Source organism: Megascapheus bottae, chromosome 25 (genome assembly GCF_031878675.1).
Source record: "Megascapheus bottae isolate mThoBot1 chromosome 25, mThoBot2.hap1, whole genome shotgun sequence".
Classification (NCBI taxonomy): Eukaryota; Metazoa; Chordata; class Mammalia; order Rodentia; family Geomyidae; genus Megascapheus; species Megascapheus bottae.
This window is the reverse complement of record NC_143533.1, coordinates 16,627,200-16,642,908: the sequence shown is the minus strand read 5'-3', so window position 1 is coordinate 16,642,908 and position 15,709 is coordinate 16,627,200. Positions and strand designations below refer to the sequence as shown.

The window sequence follows — 15,709 nt, the reverse complement described above, 5'->3', positions numbered from 1 at the left end:
CACGCATCTATTAAAAGACCATCATATTTAGGCACTGTGGTCCACATCAGATAAAGAAAACATAATTTCACAACCATGCTCAGAGAATACCAGTCTGGCTGAATCATTAGTCCAACTCAGCATAGCTACTCTTGTGTTGTTAATGGATTAGCAACTAACTTATGCTACACAGCTTTGTGGGCATGGCTGGTGTGTGTTGTTGCCACTGAATAATCACCTCTGGTTGAAACTGGAATCAAATGTTTTAAGCTGCAAATCTCAGAAGTCAATGAGGAGTTATTACTATTAATCATTTTTTCATTTACATTTGTTTACCTGAGTTTTTTTGTATGTGACTGTGCTAGGGCTTTAACTTGTCCCTCAGCTCTTTTACTCAAAGCTAGTGCTCTATCACTTGAGCCATGGTTCTATTTCCAGCATCTTGTGTTTAATTGGAGATAAGAGTCTCATGGACTTTTCCTGCCCAAACTGGGTTTGAACCACAGTCCTCAGATCCCAGCCTCCCGAGTAGCTAGGACTACAAGTATATGCCACAAGCATCTGACTGTTTACCTGAATCTTAGAGACACCTCTTTCTATTGGTATTGGCAGTTATTTTCTTCATATTTTGTTGGGGCATGGAGTCCCTCTCTGTAGTTCAGGCTGGCTTCAACCTACTGGGATTATAGGCATGACCCACCATGGTTGGCCTAGTGTTGGCATTTCTGACCCAGAAAGGTACAGGTATTTCCTGTATATGATTGAGTTCTTGTTGCTCCTCTCTGGGGCAGCAACACGGGAGCGGGGAGGGACACACAGGGCCAGCCTGTAGTCCCCCGGGAGCCGAGCGAGATGGTAAGTGTCGAAGACCCAGCCCTCCCCCAATCACCGGGGAAGAAAAAACCACGCTGAGTCAGAAGCAGTGTTAACCATGAAAGCGCATCAGATCTCTCTGCTGATCTCTGCTGATCTCTCGTTCTCTCTGATGCTCTCCTCCTTTATTGCGTCAGACAATTAGTTATATACTGTTGGGGTAGGAGAAGGTGGGCACTGGGAAGCTAGCCAATAGGAAGAGGGCCTCTGTGCTGCCACTAAGGGTCTGGGTGGGCTTTCAGGTAGTGGGCAGGACAGGTGCAGGAAAGCGCGGGAGACTTGAGCTGCTGCGAGACCCGCGAAACTGCGGAGGGTTCAATCGAGTCACGTACACAGAGATGCCTTAAGAGAGGTATGCAAAGGACCGAATGCCTAGACAAAGCGTTTTAATTGCAGCTGAGCCAGAATCAGGCCTCAGAGATGGAGGCTAGGCCCCAACAAGTTCTTATCACAGAAGTTGATTTCTAACTTGCTTCTTTGAAACTGGAAATGCATTTTTTTCTGCGATATATCAATGTTATATTGCTTAGGTAGGGCATTGATGGCTCCTGCCTGCAATGCTAGCTCCTCATGAGGATGAGATCTAAAGATTGAAGTTCAAAGCCAATCAGGCTGGAAAGTTCTTAGGACTGTTCTTTTTTTTTTTTTTTTTTTTTTTTTGCCAGTCCCAGGCTTGAGCTCAGGGCCTGAGCACTGTCCTTGGACTTTCTCAAGGCTAGAGCTCTACCACTTGAGCCTCAGCACCACTTCCGGCTTTTTTCTATATATGTGGTACCGAGGAATCGAACCCGGGTCTTCATGCATGCTAGGCAAGCACTTTAACCACTAGGCCAAACTCCCGGCCCCCTTAGGACTGTTCTTAACCACCAAAAAGCTGGAAGTGGAGCTGTGGCTAAGTGCTAGAGCTCTAGCCTTGAGCAAAAAAAAATTAGGGACACTGCCCAGGCCCTAAGTTCAAGCCCTAATGTTAGCACACACATCTACACACACACACACACACACACACACACACACACGTATATAAATGTATATATTTATATCATTCAGGCTCTCAGGACAATTTCCCGGAGCAAGGTGAAGGCTGTACCACTGAGCTTACACCATAGACCTGAACAAGTCTTCAGAGCTCACTTACCCCTAACACGTTTTGGCTATGAGACCACATGACTGTGACCCCCAACATTAATTCTATGGGAAAATGCCTCTGCAGTGGAACAAAGTCTTCCTTCCTGACTTCCTACCTCCCTGATTAAGGAAGCCATAAACTGACCACAGGAAGTACAGATCCTGTGTGGGTGGAGATCCTGTGTCCAGGCTGCCCTGGACTCTTGTGCATAGAGCAGAGCTGTCCTCTCTCCTCTTCCTTCTGTCCTTGTCCTAGCACAGGAGAGTGGTGGAGGAGTTGACGTCTTCCCCTAACCCACCTTCCTCAAGGCTAGAGAGACTCCTTTGGGGATGGGGGAGGTGAAGATCAAGCAAGAACTGGCAACACAATTTTTCCAGCCCCTGTTCAGAAGGCAGAAATACTGCTAAAAGTAGTAAAATAGTGTTTTTCCCTTTCTTCTGTGGTTTCCCTCTTGTCCAAGCGCTTTAAGTCTTTTAGTGTCATTTTTTTTTGTCAGGATAATGTATAGAGGGGTTAGTGTCATTTTTACCATATTACCTAGTAGCTGGGGCCCTCAAAATGACCAGTGTCAACCAGGCTCCAGTGTGTGTTTGCAGGGACAGATAAAGATCGCCTTTGCCTCCCTGCAGCCCCCACTAGTGACAGAAGAGTTTGATGACTTCTGTGCAAAGGGGAGGGGCCTGTGCATAATTCAGAGTGTTTCTTACTGCCTGTTCCTGGGCTGAAGGACTCCATAGTTTTTCTTTCTTTCCTTGACAGTGATCACTATGTGTGTGTGTGGGGGGGGGGTGCCTAGGTTGTTCTAAAACAAAATCTGAAGGTAGTTCTAGAAATCTTTGTGATCTCAAGAGGTTTGAGTTTTCAATGTGACTAGCTAGCTCCAGTGGTCTTAAATAAACTACTGGAGGCTCTCAAATCAGGAGAAAGAGGGACATATTCCAAACAAGGAAATCTGGGGCCTTAATTTTTCCCCATGCCAGAGTATCACCCCTGTGTAAGAGTAGGCAGGTGGCCAGGGAAGCACTACCTTTTTGTAATATTAGCTTGAATCTCTTATTTCCACAAATATGACCAATCTAGAAAACTCTGACTTCTGAGGCAGATTAATTAGAAGGGTAGATTTTTTTTTTTTGTCAGTCCTGGGCTTGAACTCAAACCCTGAGCACTGTCCTTGGACTTTCTCAAGGTTAGCGCTCTACCACTTGAGCCACTGCACCACTTCCAGCTTTTTCTATGTATGTGGTACCGAAGAATCGAACCCAGGGCTTTGTGCATGCTAAGCAAGCACTCTACCACTAGGTCACACTCCTGGCCCAGGGCAGAAATTTATTTATTGATTATTGATTTATTTATCAGTTGTGGGGCTTGAATTCAGGGCCTGGGTGCTATTTCCAAGCTCTTTTGCTTAAAGTGCTTGGCACTCGACTACTTTGAGCCATAGCTCCACTTCTGGCTTTTTAGTAGTTCATTGGAATTAACAGTCTCATGGACTTTCCTGCCCAGGAAGGTTTCAAACTGTGATCCTCAGATCTCAGCCTCCTGAGTAGCTAGGATTATGGGTGTGAGCCACTAGCTTTATAAAATGATCTCAAGCTAGGTGGCTCATGCCTGTAATCCTACCTACTCAGGAGGCTGAGATCTGAGGATCATGATTCAAAGTCACCCGGGGCACAAAAGTCCATAAGACTCTTATCTCTAATTAACCACCAGAAAACTGGAAGTGGTGGTGTGGCTCAAGTGGTAAGAGTGCTAGCCTTGAGCTGAAGAACTCAGGGAGGGTGCCCAGGCCCAGAGTTCAAGCCCTACAACCAACTGACAAAAAAAAAAAAAAATCTCAATAGGTTGGGAAGCCATGACTTACCCGTAATCATTACTCAGAAGGCTAAGAGCTAGAGGATTTCTTGACCTACAAGACCCTATCTCTAAACTAACCAATAAAATAAAAAGGCTGTAGACATGGCTCAAATGGCAGAGAGACAGCCGAGTAAGCAAGCCAAACAGGAGCATGAGGCCCAGAGATCAAAGGTTTTCTGTACAACATTTAATTTTGGACATTATCTGTGAAATTCCATTTATCACAGGCTAAGAAAATCAAAGTGTGATAAAATGTTTTCCTGAATAGACCACTTGATAGAAACTTGGTAAGAAATACTTACTACCATTCTCTTGATCCTCTTGCCCCTGCAAGTGAACTGTGGTACTGGTGGTTTTCCCTTGCAGGCATTCAAGTGATTGGCCTCTTAACAAGCTTCACATTCAGCTCTGATGACTTTTAGTTGAAACATGCTCCTCATAATCTCTTCTTTTTCCTGTGGCACTGAGGACTGAACCCAGTGCCCTGGGCATTTTACAAGTACATGCTCTACCGCTAAGCTAACCCCTGAGCCCTATTCTCCAGGATCTATAGCCATAGAGTCATTCTAATTCACAGATCTATTTTAAATTTGCTAATACACGTGTGCACACCACACACACACACACACACACACACACACACACACACACACACACACTTGTAGGGCCAGTATTTGGTCTAGTGGTAGAGTTAGTCTAGCATCCACAAAAACCCGGGTTCAATTCCTTGGTTACCACATACATAGAAAAAGCCGGAAGTAGTGCTATGACTCAAGTGGTAGAACTGTAGCCTTGAGAAAGCCCAAGGTCAGGGCCCAGGCCTTGAATTCAAGCCAGCACTGGCAAAACAAACAAACCAACAAAATACATTTCCAGTCCCATTGTGAATACTTGTAGCATGCTTGTTAGTCATTTCTGGATATGTATAGAATAACAAATTATTTGAGGTACCCTCCAGGAAATTCCCCAGAGGTTGAATACTAAGGTAAGAATCTGACTTCTTTGTCTCGTCTCATACTACATACAAGTGACTTTAGTTTGTGTTTTTCCCATATTGCTTTTTATTGGTGCCGTTGGCTATGAGTTCCATGTCAATGAATCCACAATAAATATTAAATAAGGTGTGTTTAAGCAAAAAAATACTCATAAAACAAAGCCCTGTGTCATGAGAGGTTGGTAGAAACTTACATTGGAATTTCCTCTAGAGGCCATGGTTCTAAATCCAGAAATTTCATGTTTACAATAATTTTCTTTTTTTCTTTTTTTTTTTGGTCGGTCATGGGACTTGAATTCTTGGCCTGTGCACTATCCCTGAGCTCATGGACTTTAGTGCCCAGGCTGGCTTTGAACCACAATCCTCGGATCTCAACCTCTAGCTAGGATTACAGGCGTGAGCCACCGGCGCCTGGTTCACAATTAACTTCCTCAAACATAACGTGCAATGAAGAGTGAGAATCGCCTGTCCTTGGCCGTGGATTTCTTCAGTGGAAAACTTTTCTTTTGTCTTCACAAATCAACTCACACTGTTGAAGAAAACACAGTCCTCTTAGTTAAGAGCATACACATAGGAATAGAGAAGTTTCAAGATGGAGACCTTGAAAGTAATCACACCCTGCTGGTCCCTGCTCTCATGAATTCCTTTTCTAGCATCTCTGACAGGTGCCCACTGTCTTCTGACTGAATGCCTCCAGCGATGTAACGCTCACTTCACAGGAAGCCCGTGGCTCAGGTCCAGTATCTGAAATGGTCTTTTTCACATGCTGTGCCACAACTGTCCCTCTTGGTAATTGCTTTCTTGGTCTTAGATTTGAACCTTAGCAGGTTCTCTCTTGCAAGTCAAGTGAACCCAGCTCCTACCTTTTCTTCAGAGAAGATAGCTCCCACATTCCTCCTCCTGCTGATTTCTACTTATTGCAGTAGCTCCTTTTATGTGCTATTTATATTTGAGCATGTGAGTTCATAACTCCTGAGCCAAACAACATAGATCTGATACTCCCTGGGCCCAGCAATGGTTATTTATGAACTCATTTGGTTGGTTTTCTTGGTGGCTGCTCACATTACATGAACATCTATACTTCTTGCTATATAATTAGGTTAAGCCAAGCCTCAAATTCTGCTTTTCAAGTGATTTTTTTTTTTTTTTTTGGTGTCAGTCCTGAGGCTTGAACTCAGGGCCTGGCCACTGTCCCTGAGCTTTATTTGCTCTAGGCTGATATATTGACACTTGAGCCCTAGCTCTGCTTCTGGCTTTTTTTTTTGGGGGGGGGGGGCAGTCCTGGGCCTTGAACTCGGGGCCTAAGCACTGTTGCTGGGCTTTCTCAAGGCTAGAGCTCTACCACTTGAGCCACAGCACCACTTCTGGCTTTTTTCTATGTATGTGGTACCAAGGACTTGAACCCAGGTCTTTGTGCATGTTAGGTAAGCACTCTACCACTAGGCCAAACTCCAGGCCCCAACTTCTGGCTTTTTTGGTAGTGAATTGGAGATAGAGTCTGAGGGACTTTCCTACCTGAGTTGGCTCTGAACCATGATCCGCACATTTCAGCTAGGATTACAGGCTTGAGCCACTGGCACCCAGCTCAAGTGATTCTTCTAAAGAGATATTGAACATTATATTTATTGCTGTCAAAAGTCATTTTCTCAAAGAGCATCTTATACCCATAGAGATGACTTTGAGTAATTATTTTGGCATCTGTAATACTCTGATGTGTTTTTTATACTTTAAAACATTAATAAAAAACATTAGTCATAATACTGCTTTGGTAGCACTTGTACCAAAACTGGAATAATACAGAGATTGACATGATCCCTGTATAAAGACATGCAAATTCATCACGTGTCTCATATTATTAAGAAACTAGTTGAGAATGGACAAAAGGAGACAAATATGAATTCCACTTCTTGAGAATTTTCCCCAGGTTCACAGCACTCTTTGTACTGGGCTCTTTATGATAATCTAAACCCACATCTCCCCAGTGTATCCCCAACAGATGTTTTGCTTTCCTAAAATGACATTCTGGTTTGGTAATGTAGTAACTCTACCAAGAAAGGAAGTGGTATTTCTCTGTAATGTCTTACTTGAAAAGAACCTATGATGACCTGTTAGTTTTTCCCTGAAATATTGTGGCCAATCATTTTATATTCAGTATTTTTCCAAGGATTGGCATTATGTTTAATAGTCTATGTAACAAAAGTCTATTTTCTTTCCTGTTAGAAAAGTTTCGGCAGCTGGGCACGATGGCTCTCACCTGCAATCCTAGCTACTCAGGAGGCTGAGATCCGAAGATTATGGTTCAAAGCCAGCCAGGGCACTAAAAAGTCCATGAGACATTTTTTGGGGGGGGCGGGGGGGCTGGAGGGGTGGCAACGGTGCTTGAACTCTCACCCCTTAAGCCACAGCCCCACTTCTTTTATGATTAATTGGTAATAAGCATCTCACATTCTTTAGTGTCTGGGCTGGCTTTGAACTTCGATCCTAAGATCTCAGCCTCCTGAGTAGTTAGGATTACAGGCGAGAGCCACCATGCGCGATGTAAAGTCAATGAGACTCTTAGCTCCAGTTAATCACCAGAAAACTGGAAGTGGCGCTGTGGCTCAAGGGTAGGGCGATAGACTTGAACTGAAGAGCTCAGGGACAGGGCCCAGGCCAGAGTCCACATCCCATGACTAACCAAAAAAATTAAAAAATCAGAACTGGATGTGTGTGAACTCAGGCCTGGCCCTGTCCCTGAGCTTTTCTACTCAAAGCTAGTGTTCTAGCACTTGAGCCATAGCTTCACTTCTGGCTTTTTTTTTTTCCTTTTTCTTTTTGATGCTTAATCAGAAACTTCTCTTTCCCTGGGCTGGCTTCAAACCATGATTCATAGATCTCATCCTTCTGAGTAGGTATGATTACAGGTGAGAGCCACTGATGCCTGGCTTAGGGGGTCTCTATTCGTTTCTCCAGCCTACCATTCCTATTTTTTTTGTTGTTGTTGCCAGTCCTGGGGCTTGAACTCAGGGCCTGGGCACTGTCCTTGGACACTTTTTACTCAAGGCTAGCACTCTGCCACTTGAGCCACAGTGCCATTTCCAGGTTTTTCTGTGTATGTGGTTCTGGGGAATTGAACCCAGGGCTTTGTGCATGCTAGGCGTGCACACTACTGCTGGGCCATGCTCCCAGCCCCCTACCATTCCTATTAACATCAGAAGGGTCACTCCAAAATCCTAGCTGCAGGCAGGGAGGCAGTTGAGTGGCAGAGCACTTGCTTAGATGCATGAGGTCCTGAGAGTCTCCTTTTCGTTCCTAGTTTCTTTCCCTTCTCCCCCCTTTCCCTCTCCCTCTCCCTCTCTCTCTCTCTCTCTCTCCACTCACACACACATTAGTTATCATCTCAGTTCCTTTCCTACTGCCTTTAACATAAAGCCTACAGTTTTAGTATGGCAATCAGCCTTCTAAATCTAGTGCCAACCTGTCCTTCTTCCCCCAGACTTCTCCCATTTTCCAAAGTGTGTTCTGGACCCTCATGCCTTTGTACATTTTGCTCTTTCATTCAGAATTGTCGTTTTCCTGCTGACTCGATGAAATCCAGCCCAGCTCCAATGCTCTGTCTTCTAGTTGAATCATTTTTGATGTTCCAGTCCTCAGCAGATGTTCCTTGCATTCCAGCTCAACAAGAATGGGTAGATGTCATCTCTGCTTGGGAAGCCGTGACCACACTGCCTTCTGGGGTGACACACTCCACTCCTGTGTGTCTCCATTACAACTGCTGCTTGCAAATAGACATGGTACACCTCCTAACAAGAACAGGGGATAGCAGAAATGCATGACACTACAATCACACACACACACACACACACACACACAATCACATCACATTCACATGTGCAGGAAAGTCTGTGAGATTCAGCTCCAATTATTCACCACAAAGCCAAAGTTGGAGTTGTGGCTCAAGTGGTAGAGCAGTAGTTCTTGAGTGAAAAAGCTAAAGGACAGTGCCTAGGCTGAGTTCAAGCCTATTCTGGCACGCGCGCATGCACACACAATCCTATCAATTGCATCCTCTCTCCCCTCCCCAAGCTACTGAGAACAGCCAAGTATGGTGTTAGCTGTAATCTCAGTTTTAGTTCAAAGCCAACCTAAGTTCCACAGTTTTTGAGACATAGTCTCAAAACTAACTCCCTCACCCCCACAAACTAAGCCAAACCTATTGAGAACTGGACTGTTTATACTCTGAATAGGATAAGAACTAAGACCACATGCATTAATGAGACAGTAATGCCAAGAAATTCTTGCCCAACGAGGTTGCAAATACATTGCAGTTCCAGGAACTACCTCAAAATCCATTTATAGGAAGAGAATGTATTACTGAACTCATCCAGGCAAAAAGTCCCTCTCCTCAAGATCCCTGGGTATAACAAGCATTGTGGACTCTGCTAAGCTTGCTTCAACTTTCCTGTTTCTGCCAGTTCTGTTAGGTTCCCTCATTGAAGGCTTTTTGCTTGTGTGTGCTTGCGTGACACAGGGTCTTTTACTGTGTACCCCATACTGACTCTAAACTATCACTCCTCTTTCTTCTGCCTTTCAAACACTAGAATTACATGCCTGGACCACCATTCCAACTGAAAAACCTATCTTAAACAGATCCCCTACATCTTATATGTATCTTGGCCTTGGCCTTGACCTTTTTTTGTTTTTTTCCTGTTGATTGGGGGGCTTGAACTCTGGACTTGGGTGTTATCTATAAGCTCTTTTGCTCAAGGCTAGGGCTCTATCTCTACCAGCTCCTCTTTTGTTTGCTGAGTGGTTACTTGGAGATAAAAGTCTCCTGGGGACTTTTCTGCCCAGGCTGGCATGGGCAGATCTCAGCCTCCTGAGCAACTAGGATTACAGGCATGAGCCACAGGGGCCTGGCTAACCTCTTTCTCTTGAATGCTAGAATGACTGCTAACTTCACGGTCCCCTTTAGTACCATAAGCAATAAGTTTTGCTCTGCTGCATAATCAGTAGGTATTTTTTTCCTTTTTAAAATGTTATTACAGGAGTTACACAAGTCAGGTAATAAGTGCGTTTCTTTTTGGACAGTATCACCTCTTCCCTCCCTGTTTTCCCTCCAGTTGCAGTTGCCACTACAAGTTGTATGTTCATTTTCTCAACACAGTACCTAGGGAGTACCACGGCTGTATCTGTTTACCCTTTGTCCTTCCCCTTCTGTGCCTCCCCTTACAATCCCAAAGATAGATAAAGGAACCAACACGACAAAAAGAAAACAAAAACAGCAACAAAGGAAAACCCTTGTTTCCACTTCCTGAAGTTCATTTTGATGTTATTTGTATGATCAGATGCACGTAAGCATTGTTCCATTGCCTTCTCCTGGTCTCATTGCGTGTGAAACGTCCCAGCAGGTCATTCTGATGGTGTTTACTGGCCGACTGTAGTGATGATACCCCTTGTTTGTTTTTGGTGCCTGGGCACTGTCCCTGAGCCCTTTTGCTCAAGATTAGAGTTCTACTGCTTTGAGCCACAGCACCACTTCCGCTTTTCTAGTGGTTCACTGGAGACAGCCTATCAAGGACTCTTGTGCCTAGGCTGGCTTCCAACTACGATCCTCAGGTCTCAGCCTCCAGAGCAACTGGATTAAAGGCATGCGCCTCAGGTGCCTGGCTTACCCTCTCCCTTGTTATCCACCCACCCCACTCCCCTACTCAGGTGGATGGTTTTAAATATAAAACGTGGACCTGGGCGCCGCTGGCCCACGTTTTTAATCTTACCTCCTCAGGAGGCTGAGAGCTGAGCAAAGCCTGTGAGACTGTCTCTCATTAACCACCAGGAAAAAAAAAGCTCAGGGAGAGCTCCCAGGCCCTGAGGTCAAGCACGAGGAGGACTTAAAACCCCACCACACAGAGGTAGATGTGGGTTGTGTGCTTGCAACCCCCTGCCCCGAGGGGAGGCCGAGCAAAGAGAATAGACGATTTGAGGTCAGGTTGGGCTGTTTACGCAGTGTGCCTTTTTCAAGAAGGAAGAAAAATGGCATTATACATGTAATCATCCGAGCCACGGAACCTGAAGACACCCAGACCTCTGCTCCATCACCTGCGGCCAGCACCTCCCAAGAGTCACCTGGGCCGGGGAAGCGGGAAGCGGGCCCAGCCAAGAACCCGCTCACCCAGGCCCGGCTCGGCCGGCCGCCTCCCCCGGGCCCGGGGCTCCTCCTCGGCAGCCCCCGGGAATCTGGGATCCCTAACTTTGTCCGGGCGGGCCAGGGGTTCCGGCGCCGCATGATCCTCCTCCTCCCCCTCCTCCTCCTCGGGAGTACGGCGATTACAGGAGGGGCGGGGCGGCAGCCTCCTCGCCGCGCGCGCGGCCCCCGCGACGCGCAGCGCCCGGTCACGGGCGTTGGAAATTCCCGCGCGTGAGAGCGCGCGGCGCTGGGCGGGGGCGGGGGGAACCCGTGGAGTGAGGCTGTGACGTGAGGCGTCGGGGGCGTGTCCCAACGAGGCCCCGCCCCCCCGCCCTCTCTCCCTTGCGCGCGCGGGTCGGGGTTACATGGCGGCGACTGCGGCAAAGCGAGAGCCTCCGAGACGCCGCTGCCGCCAGCACAGCCGGAGACCGCAGCCGACCGTGGGGTCTGTCTGTGGGCCCCGAATCCCCTCGATGAACCGGAGGAGTCCCGTGAGTGTCGCTGTCGTGTGTCGGGGGGGGCGTGTACGTGTGCGGGGCGGCTCGGGAGGGCCGCGGCGGCGGCGGCTCCCGCCTCGGCGTGGGGCCCTCGGGCGGCCGCTCCGCACAACAAAGGCGCTTTTGTTCCGTCTCCCGCCGGTCCGCGGGGCCGCCCGCCCGCCGGCTCGCCCGCTCCCCGGCTCCGGCTCGGGCCTGGCGGGCGCGCCGGCCCCGGTCCGAGCCGGCGGAAACCGGGGTCTCCCCCGCGTGGGGCCGGCGCGCCCCTCCCACCCGGCACGCCCCTCCCGCCCGCCGCCCCGCCCGGGGGGCGCCGCGCGCGCTCCGCGGGTTCGACGCTCCCCTCACCCCCGCCCAGCTCGCTCGCCTTCCCGGCTCGTCTCCTCTCCCTCCCGCCCGGGTGACTCGGCCTCAGCTGACTCCGGCCGGCCAAAGTCCCCCGGCGCGCGCGGCCGCCCCGGCTCGGCCCGAGCCCCGAAGTCCGCCCGAGTTTGGGAGGGAGGCAGTCCAGGGGGAGGGCCCGGGGGGCGGGGAGGGCTCTGGAAAAGCCCCCCGAGGTGCGCCGACCCTGTCCGCCCGCCAAAGCCGGCTCTCGGGACTCGGCGGCGCCGCTGCGCCTGACTTTTTGGAGTTGGGCTGCAAAGTGGAGGTGCTGGGGTGCCTTTTGTTCCAGGCTCGGCGGGGGCCGTGCGCACGCCGCTGGCCGGGGCCTCGGGGCCGGGTTTGCCCCCCCCCCCCCGCCCCGCCCCGCCCGGCTGGACGGCGGTAAAGATCCCGCAGGGAGGGACCTGGACGGCGGAATCCGACGCCCGCTGTGCGAGCAGCCGGCTCCCCGCCCGCGGGGAGGAACAATGCCCGCCAGTCTCGGAATAAACTTTGTTGTTGTTGCTGTTAATGGATTCTGGTGATTTTGGTCAGAGGATGACTCCATCGGGTCATCAGACGTGAAAAGCTGCGGAATCCATTTCTGGTCATTGGTTTCTTTAAGCCTGCTTATGTTTTTATGTTTTTAAATGCTGACTCTTCACGTTGGAAAACAGATGAAAAGAATGGTCTGATGAGGAGAACGTCCGGGAAACGGAACCTGGTGCCTGACAAGCACCCACTCTAGTTTGTTGGTAGAAACGTCAGCTTTCTGGCGTTTGAAAAATGGTCTCTTTAGCTCGCAGTTGTTGGGACACATTTCCTCCTCTGTGCCAGCGTGCGGAGTCCTTTGGCCTGCGTGCTACCCAGTTAACGCAGACTTGCTGATGGCTCCTCGAGTACATCCTAGATGTTACAGTTCAGAGAAAAGCCCTGCAAGGCGGAGAAGTGTTCAAACACAGACTGTACACGTCGAAGACATTGTGGAGTTGCGTTCTCTGGCAGAAGAGGAGGAAAGGTAGCCTGCCTGCTTTCCTCCGATTAAAAAGAAAGAGCGTTGCCGTCGGCAGAGCGCGTCGTGTAATGACAAGTGTAGCACTGGAGGTGTTGGTGCATTTTCCCTAAGTTCACCCCGGCCTCGTGAGAATTCCTCCCCGACGAGCTGGCAGCTCTGCTGACTCGGCAGGCAGCGCCCGGGGGCCGGGGCCCGGGCCGGGTGGGAGGGAGGGAGGGAGCCCGGCGCTGCTAGCGTGGAGTTGGGTGGTGACTCACCCTGCCCCACACTGCTACGTGGCTCGCTCTCTCTCTCTCTCTCTTTTTTTTTAATGATAGGCTAAAGTATTTTTGTTCTTATTATAATTTTCCTCCGCTCGGAGAGGAACAATAGTTTCCCTCCCTCGCTCCCTCCACCCCCCCATCTTTCTCGGTAGCTGCTTAAGTTGTCTTGTGGAAGTCTGGGACCTACTCTACAGGTGGGCTTGTGTAGCACTGGCTGAGCCGAAAGGTAAATTGGTCATTTGCTGAATTTAAATGTTTACTACTTAATACTAGCGCTTCTTTGGCTGCCACTACGAGTTTTGTTTGTTCCAGGTTATTTATATGGGACATACAGTATGTACTTTTTTCTGTTGGGAGAAATTTTTACTTTTTTTTTTCATTGATTGTGTAAAAGTTATCTTTGTAATACCTAGAAATTACTGGTTTATATTTAAACCAGTATTTCAGAGTGCTGCCAGTTTAATATTTCGTCAGATGTGTCTGTAAAATGAGTATTTCACTCTGATGGAATTACTAAAAGATGTGTGTGTACTTGTCTTGTCATTAGGAATTTTCTGGGGATATGACTTAGTGGTAGACTACTTGCTTAGCATGCATGAAGGCCTGGGTTCCACTCCTCAGTACCACATAAACAGGAAAGGCTGGAAGTGGCACTGTGGCTCAAGTGGTAGAGTGCTAGAAGGCAAAGAAGCGCAGGGACAGTGCCCAGGCCCGGAGTTCCCAGGACTGGCAAAAAAAAAAAAAAAAGAAGTTGAAATAGGGATTGTTATGGGCACAGTTTTTTTAATCTTTTAGTTTTTTGGGGGGGGGACAAGCTGAATATACAGATTCAGGGTAAGGGTTTAAATTAAACTTGATAAGAAGATAATTTTGATAAACTTGATAAGATGATTTTCAGTGTCCAGCATTTGACAAATTGGCTCAACATAAGATTGAGGGAAAAAGATTAAGAATGATGGGAAAGACCTTTTCTAACCTTGTACCCATCTTTTCTTGGTGGTGTTTGGTTTCTGAAAGTGATTTAAGGCAGTTGTTAAATATATATATATATATACGCATATATATATGCATATATATAATACCTTGGGAGAGGTTTTAAAATTTATATTACATGCTCTACATAGAGGATTTTCAGTAAGGCTTAATTCAGACTTTAAAAAATATCTACTACTGAAGGAAATATAAAAGAATTAAGGATATTTACATAGATGTTTTAGAAGTTGGACGTGTATTTCTTGGGGAGCATTTTTTAAAATATAGGTTCTTAACTATTGAGCATAGTATAGAATTTAAAAACCAGCTTTTCTCCAAGGTATTGCTTTATAAAACCGAGCCATCACCTCGGCTATCCAGTTTCCAGTTTGCATTGCCCCTTTGAGCTTTTTGTTACACAGGAGGCCCTGTTAAAAGAGAAGGGAAATGAGTCTGAAGTCTGTTCTGTAGCACTGTTGGCTGTCCTGTAGCCTGTGCTGTGTGCTGGTTCACTAACTGTAGTCAGCCTGTAGGATGGTCATTTGGTCAGTTCTATGTGTGGCTCAGTGCTCCAAGACTTTAGGATCGGAAGCACATACTGGAGGTGACACTGACAGCCTTCTCTAGGCAGCAGCTCATGTCCTCAGGGGAGCTAGGCTAGGGTTGAGCCAACATGGTTTCTTTTTACCTCCATGAGTTGTAGATTTGGAAAATATGATGTGCCCCTCTGTTATCTGTCTTGTTTTTCTTCTTTTCTTTGTCGCTGCTAGTTCTGGGGCTTGAGCACTGTCCTCTGGCTTTCTCAAAGTTAGGGCTCTACTACTTGAGTCACAGCACCATTTTTAGCTTTTTCTGTATAAGTGGTACCAAGGAATTGAACCTGGGACTTCATGCATGCTAGGAATGCGCTCTACCACTAAGGCCATGCCCCCAGTCCCTTGGTCTTGCTTTTTAAAGGCTGAAGTATGACCTGGCTGAATACAGGACTAACTGGATCCTTTGTGCATTAGTGCTGTCTCAGCAGCGTTAGCCTGCCTTGATGGCTGTTGCGCTACTCCACAGCTGGCATGCAGTGGGGGTGATTTTATCCTTCAGTGTTCTGAGACCCAGTGAAGCAAAATCGTGTGCGTGACTCGTAGGGGTCGGGAATGTTATTGTCCTGTACCATCACTTGACAATTAGACTGAGGCCAGAGCTAGACCTTGATATAGACTTCCAGACGGTGGTATAACTTCACTGGAGCTTTTGTGAGACGTGTGGACCCTCATCTCAGACCTTCTGAGGTAGACTGCAGTTGAAGGAGATTCTCAGGCGATGTGATTGTACATTCAAGCTGAGAAGCACGGTCAAGAGGCAACACCTGGCTGCTCAGCTGGTGAATGACTGATTTGGAAAACTCGGGTTTTGTCATTTCTTCTTCCTACTGACCCTTCTGAAAGATGAGGATCTAGTTGCTGTCCAGTAGAACTTTCTGTGATCATGTAATGTTCCGTGCTGTCCAGGGAAGTAGCAGCCGGCCATGTGTGACTGCTGAGTACTTGACAAGTGGATAGTGCACCTGAGGCATGGAAACTACCTCCCTCCCTCCCTCCCTCCCTCCCTCCCTC

The 15,709-nt window shown here is 47.8% G+C and overlaps 1 protein-coding gene, 1 long non-coding RNA gene and 1 pseudogene across 2 annotated transcripts in view; all 3 read left to right on the top strand.

The window, feature by feature from the left end:
* Nucleotides 1–10,170, top strand: part of LOC150046468 (uncharacterized) — a 33,065-nt gene extending 22,895 nt beyond the window's left edge. The window contains exon 3 of the long non-coding RNA XR_016539694.1: nucleotides 8,369–10,170. This is a non-coding gene — a long non-coding RNA (uncharacterized LOC150046468). The remainder of the gene's footprint in view (nucleotides 1–8,368) is intronic.
* LOC150046469 (U6 spliceosomal RNA) lies at nucleotides 6,587–6,683 on the top strand (annotated as a pseudogene).
* A 1,156-nt stretch (nucleotides 10,171–11,326) lies between the features above and the next one.
* The window catches only part of Mapk6 (mitogen-activated protein kinase 6), a 29,152-nt gene continuing 24,769 nt past the window's right edge, over nucleotides 11,327–15,709 (top strand). Inside the window, exon 1 of the mRNA XM_090358398.1 lies at nucleotides 11,327–11,483. The gene's annotated coding sequence lies outside the window, so the exon portion shown is untranslated. The remainder of the gene's footprint in view (nucleotides 11,484–15,709) is intronic.